Consider the following 16,008-nt stretch of genomic DNA (forward strand, 5'->3'; position numbering starts at 1 on the left):
GGTCAGGAAGAGTCCCCGCCCTCACATGTAGGTGAGAGGCGGCTGGAGAGTTGCTGTATTCTGGAAATGGGTAGGGTCACTCGTCCAAACAGAGTCGTCCTATCCTACGCGGCGGAAGCGTGTGACCTTTGACTTGCATCGTCTAGCTACCTCTGTCATCCTCTACCAGCCGCAGCTCCGAGGGCTGGAGGTAGAAAACCGTACAAAACGGCCTAGGGGGCGCGTGCCGACCCAACCTCCACCCAGTGGGGTCGAGGCATATTCTGGATGGATGGATGAATGGGTGGGTGGGAGGCAGTCTTCAGTTGATGGCTTTAGAGAATGCCCTGTTGATAGGGTCCACCAAGGAGCTGGGAGTGCAACTTTCTTGCATTTATCTACGCATCTAACCCATAGTTACATATTATGTCCCAGAGACTGGGTGGGCTAAATGAGATTCCTTAGGCCCTAATGATGCTCAAGCTTTTGACACTCCCCCCCGCCCCATGTCTTAACGGGGAGAGGGAGAGAAACCATGCATGAAGCAACTCTTAATTCTGCGTGTGGGGTAAGTACTACAGAAGAGTAAGGATTTGAGATGCTTGGAATCAGAGAAGGGGCATTTATGGCAGTGGGAATGTTGCTTGAACTGGGCCTTGAAAGAGTTTTAGAGACAGGGAGGGGGAAAGACTCCTTGCATGCCAAACGCGGTGGCTCAGACTCGCAATCCCAGCACTTTGGGAGGCCAAGACAGGAGGATGGCTTGAAGGAGTTCAAGACCAGCCTGGGCAACATAGTGAGACCTTCATCTCTCCAAAATAAAAATTTTAAAAATTAGCCAGGCATGGTGGCACATGCCTTAAGTCCCAGCTATTTGGAAAGCTGAGGTGGGAGGATCACTTGAGTCAGGGAGGTCAAAGCTGCAGTGAGCCATGATTGTGCCACTGCACTCCAGCCTGGGTGACAGAGTGAGGCCCTGTCTCAAAAAACAAAACAAACAAACAAAGACTCCCTTCAGGAGCTCAAAGATGTGAATGTGCCAGAAATTACATGAAGCATCCTGTAACCAGGCTAGAGACTCATGTGAGGGAAACCTTGGAAAAATAGGCCCAGATCCCGGAGAGTCTTTGATGCCAAGCTCAGCTTTGCGCTTACAGGTAGATCTTGCTGATGGTAAAAATTTCCCAATGCATTTTATACCTACATGCGCAAGAGCTTAGACTTTATCATGAAAACAGCAGGGAGTCATTACAGGGCTTTAAGCAGGGGAGTAACAATCATATTTGTGTTTTAGATCAGTGCAGGGACTGGATTGGGGATTGGTGGGAGAAGGGAGATCAGTTAGGAAGTCGTTTCAGTAGTGGGGAAGGATTATGGTGGCATAAAGCCTTGAGTGGCAGCTGAAATGGAAGGGGCAGGATGAATTCCTTAAACACTTATAGCTAAAAAGAACTGGACTTGGTGACTGATTGGGTGTGGGGGAAGTAAGGGAAATGAAGGATGACTTCTAGATTCCTGGTTTGGGCAAACGGGAAGAAGACGAAGCAGGGTTTTTAGGAGAGGGTTAGTTCTGGGCATGGTAAGCTTGAGGTGCCAATGGAACATCCAAGTGGAGGTATCCAGGAGGCTGGTGAATATGCCTAACTGGAGTTCATCAGGTATGTCTCACTGGAAGTTGCAATGTGGGAGTCTGTAAGGCCTTATAGATGCCAGCCACACCAATAGATTTGTTGAGCTTGCCCAGGGAGTAAGTGTAGAGTCAGAAGAGACCTGAGACAGAGCCCTGAGAAGCACCCAAGTTCAAAGGTCTGGCAAAGGAGGACGAACCTGAAAAGGTAATCAAGATGAAGTGTCCAAAATGGTAAGAAGATCAGTAGTAGAATGCGGTATTTCAGAAGCCAAGGGAGGAAAGTGTTGAAGGCTGATGACTAATCAAGTGAAATGAGACCTGAAAGAATCCACTGGATTTAGAAACAAGGAAGTTGTTGGTGACCTTTGCAAGTGCAGTTTCAGTGGGGTGATGGAAGCAGAGGTCAAATCACAGTGGCTTGAGAAGTGGATGGGATTGAGGAAGTGAAGATTCATGTAAGGTACATTTTCGGAAAGCTTGGCTATTTAGAAGAAAAAAGAAGGTGATAGGCAGAAGGAGACACAGGTTTTTATTTGGATGGGAGAAATGTTGGTATGAATCCAGCAAAGGGGAAAAAGATAAACTTATAGGGGAAGGAAGATAACTGAGAATGGTGCCCCCGAAAAAAAGAATAAGGTAGGGGATCCAAAGTAATGGTGGAGAAATTCACTTAGAAAGGTGGAGGAACATTGTTTAGTGGCAGAAGGGAAGCATTATGTTGAGGTTAACTGTTAGGTTTGGTGATGGGAAGTTGAGGGAATTCTTCTTTGATGGTTTCTATTTTCTCCGTCAAATAAGAACATGATATCGGCCAGTGAGAGTGGGATTGGAGATGGTGTGCGAGATTGAAAAGAGCAGAGAAAGATTGAAATAGCAGCAGTGGAGAGTGGCAGTGAGATGACTAAGGTAGCAAACAGATTTCTAGGCAGTTATGATGGTCCTGTCGAAGTTGGTGACCATTAATTTTCAACAGCTGCAGTCCGCAAGGTTGTGTAATATGCATTTTTCCCTCAACAACGTTCAGCCACCTAGTGGTGAGTACAGAGAGGTCAGTTTAATGGATCAGGCTGGGTTTTACCAGGCAGATAAAATGGGAGGACAAAGGACAAGCAAGTTGAAGATTGTGGCAAAACAGTGGTTGAAATGAAGGGCCTTCGTATCTAAACTAGATAGGAGAGTGGGTAAAAATGTATGGACTAGAGGTCCCAATGAAGTCGGAGAATCCGTATCTGAGATCATTGAATGAAAGGGTTGTGATCAGAAAGTGGAAGAATGAAGCTTGAGTAGTTTCCAGCAATGACAAGGTCCAGGGTGTGGCTGTGGAAGTCAGTGGCCAAAGTGCAGTACAGGAGACAGTCATGATGCTGACATGGCCACTGAACTCCCCCTGGATGATAGCAAGACTTGAGGGGAGGGAAGGGAAGAGGATGCCCGTGAGCTAGGTACCAAAGTCTTTGATGGGTAGAGCAGGTTGTTCTGGAATCTCTAGGTGACAGCATGAGGAGGGGCAAAGGTTGAGACAGCTAAATGGTATGACCCTTGAAGTAGTAAGGGCTTTTACAAGAAGGAGGTGGAGGCCAGGCACAGTGGCTCACGCTTGTAATCTCAGCACTTTGGGAGGCCGAGGTAGGTGGATCACCTGAGGTCGGGAGTTCAAGACCAGCCTGACAAACATGGAGAAACCCCATCTCTACTAAAAATAAAAAATTAGCCAGGCATGGTGGGGCATACCCATAATCCCAGCTACTTGGGAGGCTGAGGCAGGAAAATCATTTGAACCCATGAGATGGAGGTTGCCGTGAGCCGGGATTGCACCATTGCACTCTAGCCTGGGCAACAAGAGCGAAACTCCATCTCAAAAAAAAAAAAAGAAGGAGGTGGAATAAGGAACTGAGTTGGGCTTTGGCAAGGAGACATAAGGCCTCCTCTGAACCCTGAAATCCTGGGGGTATAAGAGTCTAAACAGCTTCCACAAGGAGAGCCATGCAGAAGGGGAGCTCTGGGGTAGAGCCAGCTTTGGATGCAGACAAGGTTGGCAGGTGACTGGAGAGGCTAAAGATGGAGGAGACTTAGCTGATTGGGAACAAGAGTTTTCAAGAACAGAGTGAAAAGGTTGGGAAGGGAAGGAAGGCTGGGAAATGGGTCAAGGAAGATGAAGCATAGAGCAGTGAAGGGGCGAGGAGAGTGTGGTTGACCTCGCCAGTTGCATGTTGTGGAGAGAGGATGAGGGCAGGTCTGTGGAGTAGGGTTGGAGGCAGAAGTGAGTCTGGGGAGAAGAAGAGGCGGGGCTGTGGGTATGGAAGAGGGCAAGGGGGAGAAGATGAAGGCAGAGGATTTCAGGATTTCACAGGAAGGAGTTCCTGTGGGGAGAGGATGAAGAAAATGGGCAGATATGGGGAAAAGATGAGGGCAGATGGAATCTGCCAGGAAGTGATGGGTGGCAGGAGTGGGGCTGTCTGTCAGGTTATGAGTAGAGAGCAGAAGGGGGTCCATGAGAAGGAAGTGACAAATTGGAGTGCATATGCCCCCAGAAGAGAAGTAAGGACACCTTGTTAGGAAGTTTGAGGAGATAATGTTTCTCTCTCTCTCTCCCTCCTATCTCTTAATGGAGAACTGAGAGTGAGGAGTCAGGGATGGAGCCCAAGGAGAAGGCCTCTGTCTCATTCTGCACGTGAAACCTGCAGGAACAGGAGACAGTGACTGGCTTGTTGTCTCCGAAGCCATCTGGGGACAGTGAGCCAGGCTGGCAACCCATGACTTGGAGGCCTCTTGCTTTCAGAAAGTGTCTTTTGATTTAGCAGGGAAAAAGCCCTCTGGGAAATTTTGTTTAGAAACAAGACCTATTGATCTCTTCACTTTTAATACCTCCCCTTCGCTGTTTGCTAAGGACCTCTGGCTTAGCATGAGAGCTGGGGCTTTTGAGATTGTGTGATTTTAGTTTCCCTGCATGAAGAAGAACCATTTGGCCACTATAGAAATGATTTATGGATGAGTCTAGATTTATTAATCACCTCTGAAGGTGGAGAGGAAATTAAAAACAAAGAGTCGACTTTGGGCTGAAGACAAAGTAGGTCTGTCATCCTTGCAGAAGACTTTGCCAAGGTTAGAAGGCCACAAACAAACCAATTTGGACCGAGGTTCCTAATCTGGATTTTAATTTTGTGCGCTTGATTTTTCATACCATTTTCTCTCTGAGGTAAAATAATGACTGTTTTAATTGGCTGCCACTTACAGAGAGATCCCAATAAGCATGATGGCATACATATATTTTTCTCTGGCATTCCATGTGCGCTCCAGTTCTTACGATCAAGCTGGTGAAGCTGACTTTTACTGCATGCTGCATGCCATGATCAGTTGACTATAAATTAAATCTCCTTTTCCAAAAGCCATTTTCCATTAGTGCTAATTTGTTTGCTTCTCATTTCCACTGATCATTAGAGTCTCTGGTTGTGAGCACCAAATTGGAAATAATTTCTTTGACATTTCAAAAAATTTCTCCCCTTCTTGAATGCCATTTGGCTGCAGCTAAAGTACATGATGGTTTGCAGAAGAACAGTTCACTCCAATTACAATTTAACTGACCGTTCATGGCTCTGAATCCCTGTCCTTAGTGTCCAAAGATGACACCGCTGCTGACATTGCTGTTTCCTGTCATAGCTGTAAAACGCCTCATAGACTGCACTGGCCTTCTTGGATGGAAATTCTGCCACTCCACACGTGGCAGCTTTGGGGATTTGGTAGTTTTATGGACCTACATATCATGGACGTTCAGATATAACCATCTCAACAGGAGCTGGCTGATTTCTTCACTCATTCACTCAGCTAGCATTCATTCAACATCTATTTTGTGCCAGGCATTATGCCAGGCCCTAGGGACACAGAGATAGGGGAGACCAACCCCTGCCCTTAAGGAACTCACACTCTAGTGGGAAGGATAGGTAAGTTTTACAGCATAGTAGAGGAAGAGATGGCATAGATGGGACCAGAACTGCAAACCCCTAGTTGTCCCAGGGAGTTTGCCAAAGGGCAAAAAGGAACCTGGCCATTCCTGATAGCAGAGCAACACTGAGATGCAGAGGGCCCTGGAAGGGCCTGGGGAGTTGAGAATGCAAGGCTGTTGTAATGTAGAAGTGACTAGAGATGGAGTTAGATTGGGGCCAAGTTTCAAAGGGCCTTGAGTACCATATTGAGTTTAGACTTTATCCAGTAGGCCACAGTGAGCTAATAGAGAAATCTGGGGGTGAAGCAATTAGAAAGGGTAGAAGCTTAAGGAAAAAGTAGGGGAACGCTATGTTTATATATATATTTGGGTTGGTGGGGATTGAGCAAGTGTTTGAAGGGAGTCAGGGAAGATGAGGAGATTGAAGATCGTAGAATCTAGTGCACACGGAGAGGCTGGGTGCTGATATAATGATGTTAAGAACGGAGGGAAGAGGAGAGGTTTGCACTTGATGGGCCCTATATTCTTTGAAGTTGGAAGCGGAGTTATCCAGGCATCCTCCCTGATTCTTCCCCACCTTTCATCCTCCACAGCCAGTCAGTCACCAGGTCCTGTTTCTTCAAACTGTGTGGCATTTATGCTTCTCTCCAACCCTAGTATCATCAGCGTCTTTGCCAAGGTTATAGGAATGACTTCTTAACTGGTGCCCCCACTCCAGCTTGCCCCTTCCGATCCCCTTTCTACACTGCAGTCGAGATATTTCTAAAAGAAAGTCTTTTCTTGTCCCTCTCACTTAAACCCTTCAGTACCTGCACATTGCCCTCAGGGTGGAGTGTGAACCCTGCAGCCAGCACATGAAGCCCTTCATTCTCTGGCCTCTGCCCATTTTTCCAGCCTCATCTCCTGCTGCTTCCATCCTTATACTGTGCCCCGGCTGTTCTGAGCAATCTCAACAATGAAAATAAGAGCTAAGTTTTACTGAGGGTTTTCTATATGTTAGGTAGTTTATTGACCCTTATGAACCATTACCACCTCATCACAAGTAGGGAAACCGAAGCTTAAAGAGGTTAAATCATTTGCCTAAGGTCACACAGCTGGGAAGTGGAAGATCATCCAACACCACAGTCCATGTTCTAACCGCTGTCTGTACTGCCTCCCACTTGCAATCCTTTATGTCCTACACTCTCAGCTCTGAGCCACTGCAGATTTGATTCCCTCTACCTAGAAGACACTTTCCTCACCTCTTCCACAGCAGCAGATTTTTTTTCAGCCTGGATGACATCTCCTCTGGAAAGCCTTTCTCTCCAGCAGCACCCAAACCCAGGCCAGGTTAGGTGTCCCTCTTCCTCATTCTAGAGTGTCTTGTACCTATTCTATCACAGTACTTACCACACTATTGGAATTGGAATCACTTATTTACAAGGCTGTATGCCACCCTCAAACTGTGTACTTGCGGGCAGGAACTGTGTCTTTTTCACATTTATCCCCAAAGGCCTAGCATAAGGCACGGGACATACTTGTCACTATTTGTTGAATTTCATGTTTAATGGAATTGCTGATAGTGAGGTTGAAGGTGGGGCAGAGGGATTCCTGGTCATGTTTGAATGTCTGATGAGGCAACTAACTGAGGACTTAGAATACAATGTGACAGGCACTAGAGAATCATATAATGGGGACAGGCAATAGCCAGAAGTTTAGGCAAACCAAGAGAAGACAACATAGTAAAGAGGTGTCAAGCAAGAAAGCATTTTGAGTAAGAAAAATGGTCAGGGCCGGGCGCAGTGGCTCACGCCTGTAATCCCAGCACTTTGGGAAGCCAAGGTGGGCAGATCATAAGGTCAGGAGTTTGAGACCAGCCTAGTCAATATGGTGAAACCCTGTCTCTATTGAAAACACAAAAGTTAGCCAGGCGTAGTGGCGGACGCCTGTAGTCCCAGCTACTCAGGAGGCTGAGGCAGGAGAATTGCTTGAACCTGGGAGGCAGAGGTTGCAGTGAGCCGAGATCGCACCATTGCACTCCAACCTGGGTGACAGAGCAAGACTCCGTCTCAAAAAAAAAAAAAAAGGAAAAATGGTCAATGATATTAGTTGTTGCAGTAAGAGAACAAGCGAGCAAAGGACTAAGACACCCTCGCTGAACCCAGAGACATTGGCCAACATGATGGAAGGGCAGTGGTGGGGCAGAAGCCTGACTGCTGTGGGCTGAGGAGAGAATGGTCAGTGGGGAAACAGGAAAGAGTATGAACACTGTTTTCAGAAGCTTTGCTATGAAGTCAGAAAACCAGAGCGATGAGGAGGAGAATGTGAGGTTGAGGTTTTTGTTTTCATTTTTGCTTATTTTTGTTTAAAGATAGGCAAAACTTAGGCCAGGCACAGTAGGTGGCTCACACCTGTAATCCCAGCACTTTGGGAGGCCAGAGTGGGAGAATCACTTGAGGCCAGAAGTTCCAAACCAGCCTGGGCAACATAGTGAGACTCAGTTTCTAAAAATAAAATTTGTTAGCCAGACGTGGTGGTGCACACCTGTAGTCCTAGTTACTCAGGATGTTGAGGCAGGAGGATCACTTGAGCCCAGGAGTTCAAGACTGCATTGAGCTATGATGGTGCGGTGTACTCCAGCCTGGGTGACAGAGTGAGCCCCTTTCTCATATATTGATAAACAAATAAATAATAATAAAGATAGGTAAAAATCAAGGCTAACCAGAAAAATGGCTAACTAGAGGGGTTGAGGATACAAGGGAGGCAGGAGTAATGAGTAGAATGAGGGCCATGAGGAGGCAGGATGGATGGATGCAAAGCTCTGGTAGATGGGTAGAGAAGGAGAGGAGAAGGATGGGTATGGATAGAGATGAAGAAAGAAGAAGAGTATGATGACATTCTTACCTAATGGCCTATAACTTCCTTTGTTAAACCCCAAAAAAGTAGGCCTTCTGAGAACAGATGGAAGAGGTGGGAAGGTGAGGAGCTTGGAACTGTAGATTTCACAGGTGAATGGTGCTAGCCAGTCATAGATTTGGGGTGTGGGTCTTGGGTATGAATGTTGCATTGGTTGGAAGTGAAAGCTGAAGGTTGCTGGAGTCTGCATTCCATGTCTCTCCTCTGTGCGCCAACAGAACCTGGGATGTATCCCATCAGAGTGCTCTCCACCGTTCATTAAAATCACCTTGTTGCGCCCAGGTACGGTGGCTCACACCTGTAATCCCAACACTTTGGGAGGCCAAGGTGGGCGGATCACAAGGTGAAGAGATCAGAGACCATCCTGGCCAACATGGTGAAACCCTGTCTCTACTAAAAATACAAAAATTAGCCGGGCATGGTGGCACACGCCTGTAGTCCCAGCTACTCAGGAGGCTGAGGCGGAAGAATCGCTTAAACTCAGGAGGCAGAGGTTGCAGTGAGCTGAGATTTCACCACTGCACTCCAGCCTGGCGACAGAGCAAGACTCTGTCTCAAAAAAAAAAAAAAAAAAAATCACTTCGTTGCTTGTGATTTTTCCCTCCACTGATCAATGGAGGAAAGGTCTACACACTCTCTGCCTTGCCAGTCTATAAGCACCTGAGGGCAGGGTCTGTGTTTGTCATGTTAACCGATTCCAAACCCAATACTTGGCTCCGAGTTGGCACCTGGGAATCTGTTTAATTAACTAATGTGCAGAGCTAAGGAAATTAAAGTGCTCTTTCTGAGCACAGTGTGTTGGGTGTCAGTTTAACACTTACTGAGTGCCTGTGATTTGCCAGAGACCATGCTAGCCACCCAAATTACAAAGATGGAGCACATTGATGTTGAAAATGCCTAGTGGCTCTCAAGTAAACAGGAAGACTTATGTGTCGAAGTCATTGATCAGCACTGAGGCAAGGTAGGGAGGGAAAGACAGATGGCCTGGCCTCAGAAGAGGAGGAAGGGTTCAGGAACAGTAGTAGGGATTTAGAGAATGGTGTTTGAGGTGTAGGACAGTGGGCAGCCATCTTCCTGATTTAGAAGCAGTGACATGGGTTGAGGCAAGGGTTGGGGTGGGGTGTCAGGTTTCACTTAGGGCCGAAGTTAGATGGAAGTTCTTTGGCCTAAAATGTTTGAAACTTTATCCTTAAGTAATAGGGAACCACTGAAGAGTTTAAAGCAGGGAAACCTGTCAGATTTGCACTTTTAAAAATCTCACATCAAAGCCTGGTCTGGTGGCTCACACCTGTAATCCCAGTACTTTGGGAGGCCGAGGCAGGAGGATTGCTTGAGCCCAAGAGTTTGACACCAGCCTGGGCAACAAAGCAAGACCCTCACTTCTACAAAAAAAAAAAAACAAATAGAAAAATAAAAATTAGGTGGGCATGGTGGCATGTGGCTGTAGTCCCAGCTGCTCAGGAGGCTGAGGTGGGAGGATCACTTGAGCCCAGGAGGTTGAAGCTGCAGTGAGTTATGATCATGCCACTGCACTCCAGCCTGGGTAACAGAGCAAAGCCCTGTCTCAAAACAACAACAACAACAAAATCTCACATTAAGAGAGATTTAGGCTGGGGCAAGCCTGGAGTTTAGGCCGGGGCCAGCCTGAAGACCAGTAGGAGGCTGTGACAGTAATCCATATGAGGAACAAGGGTATGAAACTAAAATAGTGGCAGTGGAGGTGAAGATAGATAAACTGATCTCTGGGAGATTTAGGACATATAATTGGCAGGAGATGGCAACAGTTCAGATGAGGGTAAGGGAGGGGAATAAGTCAAAGACAACTTTTGGCTGACGAGGAGGGTGGTGGCCCAAGCAGTGAAATAGGACCAGCACAGGGCAAGGGGCAGGTGTGAGTTGATGAGTCAGTTTGGGACCTGTTGACTTGAGGAGACTGTGACACATACCAATGAAGAGTCTGCCGGTCACTTAAGTACATAAAGAGATCTGGAGCTCAAGCAGGAGGCCCGGACTGAGGATTCGGATTTGAGAGTCATGAGCCTATAGATGTAATTTGAAGTGATGGGGTGAATGGGGTCACCCAGGGATGACAAAGCATGAAGAGAACTGAGAATGGGAAAACGACTTGCAAAGGCCACATCCTGCCAAGGCAACCGAAGATTCAGAGGGTCTGGAGAACCGGGGGAGACTGGGGTCAGGAAAAGAGTTCTGAGAAGAGTCAGAGTCATTCAGAGAGGCCAAGCACAGTGAGGTGGCAAGCTAACCACCAAATCTGACAACAGGATTGCTGACATCTTGGAGCACACAAACAGGATCCATGCCCTTGGCTTAGTGGGAAAAACCTGGACTTAGGCGTTATATGCAGATCTAAGTTCAAATCCCATTCCCATCCCTACTTAGCTTCGAGATCTTCAATAAATGAGCAACCCTTCTAAACCTTAGTTTCTTCATCTGAGAATTGTGGATAATGGTGACCTCCCGAGGATCTTAAGAGGATTAAAACAAAGAACGTAGGCCAGGTGCAGTGGCTCACACCTGTAATTCCAGCGCTTTGGGAGGAGGAGGTGGGAAGATAACTTGAGGCCAGGAGTTTGAGATCAGCCTGGGCAACACAGAGAGACCCTGTCTCTATAAACAAAGACTAGTTGCCTGATAAATATCCAAACACTGAAGGATACAGTGATTTAAAGAGCCCACCAAGTGCCTAATGTAGTAAATGAAAAAAGACCTTCACCAAGGCATATCATACAACTTCAGAAAGGCTTTAAAATCATCAGGAGTGAAAAAAATAGACAAAGGCACAGGAATCAGAATGACTTCAGATTTCTCATCAGCAACAGCAACCGGAGAGGGTCAATCTGAGGGAAGCTTTTTTTTTATTTTGAGACAACCATATAATATGTGTGTGTGTGTACTTTTATGGATATGGTTTGTGGCTATCTCTTAACACTCAAAAAGTGTCAGTTTCTTCTCTCTGCCTTCATTCCTTCTCCCTTCACCAGGAAAGGCAGATAACATCCCTTTTTCCTTAGTGGTAAACAAACTTAGATATAAAATTTATCCCAGCAACTGACTCTTGAAATTGACACATTTTGGTCTTTTTTAATTCTTTTTAAAAATGGTAGTTAATGGGTCTTTTTTTTTTTTTGCAACCTTCATCAAACTTACTATTAAAGAAAAGTTGAGATAAATAAATAATACATGGCTAGAGGCTCTTAATTAAATATCTGTAATGTCTTTTATCTCCCCCTACTTCTCAAAAACCTCAGCAACATAACCCTGCTGAAGAAATATAAAAAGGCATTCAGTCCACTGCACTCCACCACACTGTACTCTGGGTGATTCTGTCTCAAAAAAAAAAAAGACTAGGAATTACAGAAATTTTAGCCGGGCGCGGTGGCTCACGCCTGTAATCCCAGCACTTTGGGAGGCCGAGGCAGGTGGATCACGAGGTCAAGAGATCGAGACCATCCTGGTCAACATGGTGAAACCCCGTCTCTACTAAAAATACAAAAAATTAGCTGGGCATGGTGGCGCGTGCCTGTAATCCCAGCTACTCAGGAGGCTGAGGCAGGAGAATTGCCTGAACCCAGGAGGCAGAGGTTGCGGTGAGCCGAGATCGCGCCATTGCACTCCAGCCTGGGTAACAAGAGTGAAACTCCGTCTCAAAAAAATAAAAATAAATAAAAAAAGGCATTCAGTCACAAAAGTTCACAGAAGGAGGCAACAGCAGATGAAAGAATTCAACAAATATTTGGAAGGTAGAAGGCAGGTGCAGGGAGGTTAACCGGCTTGAAGCAGAGGAAATTGCAAGCAAGTGGCAACAAGGGGAGCTTACCAACAAGAAACCAGTCAATGCAGCCAGTTTGACCTCTAAGAGGCTTAATGCTTGAAAGCACAAATTACCACCGAAGGTCAGAAATGAGGTATGGAGCCCAACCTAGGGGGATTCACTGACATCTGTGTGCAGAGCACTTCGCCCACACTCCAGACGCTCAACCGCCAAGAAAAAAACAACTCTCAACTCCCTTGCTGCATGAGGAGGAATGAAGTTGGACTCTGTAGGCCTCCTTGCACAGGGACCTCAGGCAGAGTTTGAAGGGCAGGAATGAGACATAGAGTGGAAAACTGATCGGTGGAGGGAAGGTCTTACACGTGGCATTGCGTGAGCCCTTCCCCCACCCGACTCCCACATGCCATGGCAAGGTGTCTGTAATAGCACCCCTACTCTGTCACCCTCCCTGGGAAAGCACAAGTCTTCTCTAGAGACCCTGATGGCTCCAGGAGGGGTGAGAAAAAAATAACCCTCCACTGACTGACATTTATGAATTCCCCAGTGAGAAGACTAGTTGCCTAATAAATATCCAAACACTGAAGGATACAGTAATTTAAAGAGCCCACCAAGGGCCTAATGTAGTAAATGAAAAAAGACCTTCACCAAGGCATATCATCATACAACTTCAGAAAGGCTTTAAAATCATCAGGAGTGAAAAAAATAGACAAAGGCACAGGAATCAGAATGACTTCAGATTTCTCATCAGCAACAGCAACTGGGGAGGGTCAATCTGAGGGAAGCTTTGTTGTTGTTGTTGTTGTTGTTGTTGTTGTTGTTGTTGTTTTGAGACAAGGTCTTACTCTATTGCCCAGGCTGGAGTGCAGTGGCACGATCACAGATCACTGCAGCCCCAACCTCCTGGGCTCAGGCAATCCTCCCACCTCAGCCTCCTTAGCTTCCCAGGTAGCTGAAACTACAAGTGTGTGCCACTATACCTGGCTAATTTTTTTTTTTTTTTTGGTGGTGGGAGGGAGTCTCACTGTGTTCCCCAGGCTGGTCTCAAATTCCTGGGCTCAAGTGATCCTCCTGCCTCGGCCTCCCAACATGCTGGGATTATAGGCATGAGCCAGCACGTTTAGCCAGATAGTTTATTTCTAATGCAGCGTTACATACCCAGTCAATCCAACATGTGGTCAAAAAAGATATTTTTAGACTTTCCAGGACAAAACAAGGGAGTACACAAAGAAAGAAGAAGATGTGAGAGCCAGGAAATGGGCATCTGTCAGAAAAACTTGGCAAGAGGAAATCCCAGGACATTTGCATACCAGCCTTAGTGAGCAGCCAGTCTAAACTGTAGTAGAAAGAGATTTGTGGGACAGAGGTTTCCAGGGAAAAGATGGAATTAATCAGTTATGGATTAAACATTTCTAAAAATTATTGCTACATATTTGGAACATTTGGGAAAAAATAGCCTTTGGTACTTCAAACCAAACAATAGGAAAAAAGAAATGACAATTATTAACTCCAGGTAAAACCAAACTGTAAGAAAAAAATAGTAGTTTGCTACTTGAGTGAAGAGTTTATTTACTTGATCAATCATGTAAACATGCTGGGCACGATGGCTCATGCCTGTAATCCCAGCACTTTGGGAGGCTGAGGTGGGCAGATAACTTGAGGTCAGGAGTTTGAGACCAGCCTGGCCAAAAGAGCGAAACCCCATCTCTACTAAAAATACAAAAATTAGCCAGGCGTGGTGGCACATGCCTGTAATCCCATCTACTTGGGAAGTTGAGGCAGGAGAATCGCGGGAACCTGGGAGGCAGAGGCTGCAGTGAGCTGAGATCATGTCACTGCACTCCAGCCTAGGTGACAGAGTGAGACTCCATCTCTAAAATAATAATAATAATAATGTGAACACTTGATTTAACTATAAATTATGGGAAATTATGTTGTGAGGATAGAGAGAGAAAAAAATGGGAGCCAGAGTGGTACGATAAAACTGATTCCTCCGCTGAGCAAGGTGGCATGCACCTTTAGCCCCAGCTACTCAGGAGGCTGAGGCAGGAGGACTGCTTGAGGCCAGGAGTTTGAGGCTGCAGTGTGCTATGATCATACCTGTGAGTAGCAACTGCAACTCCAGGCTGGGCGACATAGTGAGACCTCATCTCAGAAAAAAAAAAAAAATGAAGACCTAATTCCTCAACTGCCAGAATGATAAATACACAAAGATTGCCTAAGGTTGATGCATCCAATGATAGCCGTGCATTAGTTTGCTAGAGCTGCCATAACAAAGTGTTATAGACTAGGTAACCTAAATGACAGAAATTCATCATCTCACAGTTCTGGAGGCTGGAAGGCTGAGATCAAGATGTCACAGTGTTGATTTCCTCTGAGGCCTCTCTCCTTGGCTTGCAGATGGCCATGTTTTCCCTGTGTCTTCACCTGGTTTTCTCTCTGTGTGTGTCTGTATCCTAATCACCTCTTCTTATAAGGACACCAGTCATATAGGATAAGAGCCCACCCTAATGACACAATTTAAACCTAATTTCCTCTTTAAAGACCGTATCTGCAATTACAACCACATCCCGAGGTACTGGTGGTTAGGACTTCAACACAGGAATTTGGGGAAAATACAATTCAGCCCATAACAAGTAGTATAAGCTTGTTACTTGGAAATACAGAGGTAAACAGCAGAAGAAATAGCCAAAAGAGTGTAAAGGGGCCTTCTCTGTGAGGAGAGACCAGGGGGCAGCTAGGGGTGAGGCAGGTGCTATTACTATTTGACTTTTTTCAAAATAGCAAGTGGCAGAGCTGAGCTTTGAACCCAGTCTGACTCCAAATCTCGTCTTCTTCCACTCTCCCAAGATTAGGAGCTCCTCCGGGGCCCTGCAGCACTGTATTCATCTCTGCGTCTCCCACTGTACCTTATACAGAGCCACACTATGAGCCTTCACCACATGTATAAGATTTACAGCTGCATCACAGTGACTTTTAAAGCGGCCATTTGTTGATGTTTCTTTTCCTGTCTCCAAAGAAGACAGGGGAGACTGAGGTCCAAGGAAACATCAAGGAGCCGTGATGTGGAGTGCCCGTGGTGTCCTGGAATTGCTAGATGCATCTCTATAGCACATTGAGTTTTGATACCACAAAGGGCCCATTCAAGGCAGGGCAGGAGCCCAGGGTGCTTTCCTGCCTGATAAAGCTAGTGGTGGTGTCTCAACCCCACCTCCCTGGGGTCTAGAATAGCCATTCACCCCCATTTTCTTGATGTTAGTTTGGCAGTTAGTTTGGCTGTTGAAGGCAGCCACAGCCTCCCCAAGTTATTCTCAGACATGACTGCAATGACATTCACAGTGATTGATGCTTGATCCCATGAGGGGGTTTGGTCATTTTTGTGTTTAGGTTGGTCTGCAGTCATTCACCTGGTTCTTAAGGCCAGCTAGATTTCGTGGTTGTCTCCATCCTGGCAGCAGCGTGGACGCCCTTCTGGAAGCACACACTCCATGTCCTCTGGTTTCGCAGTAGAGGTTGGTGTGTATGTATGTCTGTCTCCGCATGCCTCAGATTATTGCTTCCTAATAAAATTCTGATAGCTGGGCCCCATCAATATCTCAAATACATGTGAGGAAACGTTAATTTAGAATCAATTTTAGGATGTTTCAGACTGTAAAGTCCTTTTAACTAGATCTCTGGCGAAGATGTAGAAGCACTTTATGGGACTGTAAATTTCCTGTTGAACAGTCTTCGTGAAATACACATCTCTCCTACACACAAGCTGTTCTCTCCATA

At 46.1% G+C, this 16,008-nt stretch overlaps 1 protein-coding gene across 7 annotated transcripts in view; it reads left to right on the plus strand.

The window, feature by feature from the left end:
• The first annotated feature begins 39 nt into the window (after window positions 1-39).
• Window positions 40-16,008, plus strand: part of ARMH1 (armadillo like helical domain containing 1) — a 58,587-nt gene continuing 42,618 nt past the window's right edge. For 3 of the 7 annotated variants that reach the window (XM_021673325.2, XM_064372286.1, XM_021673329.2), the window contains exons 1-2: window positions 46-190; window positions 15,622-15,746. The gene's annotated coding sequence lies outside the window, so the exon portion shown is untranslated. Of the gene's footprint in view, window positions 191-357; window positions 548-15,621; window positions 15,747-16,008 lie in introns of those variants that run through there. The other 4 variants (XM_021673326.2, XM_021673327.2, XM_021673331.2 and 1 more) reach the window with 4 other exon arrangements.

This window comes from Aotus nancymaae, unplaced genomic scaffold, assembly GCF_030222135.1.
Source record: "Aotus nancymaae isolate 86718 unplaced genomic scaffold, 86718_ANA_hifiasm-v0.15.2.pri h1tg000007l, whole genome shotgun sequence".
Classification (NCBI taxonomy): Eukaryota; Metazoa; Chordata; class Mammalia; order Primates; family Aotidae; genus Aotus; species Aotus nancymaae.